Raw genomic sequence first — 1,687 nt, 5'->3', positions numbered from 1 at the left:
GGGTTAAACTTATCCCAATTTCTAAAGATGTAGTGGAGGGCTGAATCTTGTGGTATGGACATCTATCTAGTTACCCATCTGGAAGACAAGTCAAGAGTATATTAGAGGGTGAGGTGTCCCTCTATCCCTCTCAGCATGTGACCTGGTGGAGTTCTGGCCTTAAGCATTGTTATTGGCACTCTATCTTCCATTGGGTCTCCACCTGGAGATTCTTTACCCTATTGTCTTAATGTACCTCTGTGAGCACAGTAACCTATTGGGTTCCACATGCCAGAAGAGGTCTTTAACATTTTCCCCAAAGCATGATTACTTTCCTCATGATAGTCTTAAACCCTCAATGCAGTTAAGGACAGAATGCTGCCAAACAATGGAAGCTGTGGGAGGCCTTACCCTGAGAGTGCCTGATTTTTCTCCACCATTTAAAAAATTTAGAATCCATTATAAATAATCAGAGTAATAAAGAGTTAGTCCATTTGCTTAGACTGATGAATAGGGTCCTGAGGCAACTGACAGAAAAGATGAAAAGACAAGGCAAGCATTAAATATGGTCTCCTATCCCTGTGGGACACAAGTAACACCTTTTTGACCCTGGACATGTTCAAGTAGCAGATTCAACAAAATGTCAGGAAATTAGACAGCTTAGAGAGTTTGAAGGGAGGGTTTTAAAATTTGAAAGAAGAAATGACCCCCATGCCATAAGAAGAGAAAGCCTTTTAGAGTCCTAGGGATATAATGTTGTTAAGGAGGGATGAGGGTGAGAGCTATCACTGAAGACTGTACAAAAGAAAGTAGTGAAGAAGAGTCTGAAGCATAGGATAAGTCCAAAGACAGAATAGCAGTGAAAAAAAGAGAAGGGAGAGTGTGGAGATCTCAATGTATGAAGTGGGAGGGGGGGGAGGAAAGAGAACAGAAATGAACACATAAGGATGTACTAACACTTTTCATAATACATATATTGTAATTGCCTGTCTCCATTATCAAACTGTTTATTTTGTGAGGCAGAATATTCTATGTGACTAAAAGTCATGGAATAATTACAATAATTATAACTCTACTGTTAACTAAATGAGTGAAATTAGGATGCATATGTGAATTCTTTAAAGTTTAGTTTTTTCTTTTTTTTATTGGTTGTTCAAAACATTACATAGCTCTTGACATATCATATTTCATACATTTGATTCAAGTGGGATCATAACTCACTTGAAAGTTTAGTTTTTTCACTAGCAAAAATAAAAATAATGACTGAACCACTCTGGGTCTGTGTTTTCTTATATCTAAACTTGGAATAATTTTTGAAACTATGTTTGTAATAAAAACAGTTATCCTGGATTTAGAAAAATACAAATTAATGTGTGCTTGTCATTTTGAAGTCATACTAGAGTATTTTCTAATAAGCTTGACTGAACTTATCAGACTATCATTAGAGAATGGAACTTTGCTTTCCCAGTGTTTTTGACTAAAAATCCAAAACAGATAAAATTACAGATGATTTAGAGACGTATAAGGTTAGAAATGTAAATATGCAGAAAGAATATGTTCTTGTGATTTTATAGCCCAATAGAGAATTTCTTCCTACTGGTTCTGTCTGTAGTAAATGACATTGTTTGAGAATTGTGATTTTACAAAGTTAATAGAGTTGTTGCAATTAAAAACAAAATAATAATTAATAACACTATTCAACTAATAA

Source organism: Marmota monax, unplaced genomic scaffold, assembly GCF_021218885.2.
Source record: "Marmota monax isolate L192 unplaced genomic scaffold, Marmota_monax_Labrador192_F-V1.1 WCK01_AAM20220418_F8-fsc00142, whole genome shotgun sequence".
Lineage (NCBI taxonomy): Eukaryota > Metazoa > Chordata > Mammalia > Rodentia > Sciuridae > Marmota > Marmota monax.
This window is presented reverse-complemented; position numbering follows the sequence as displayed.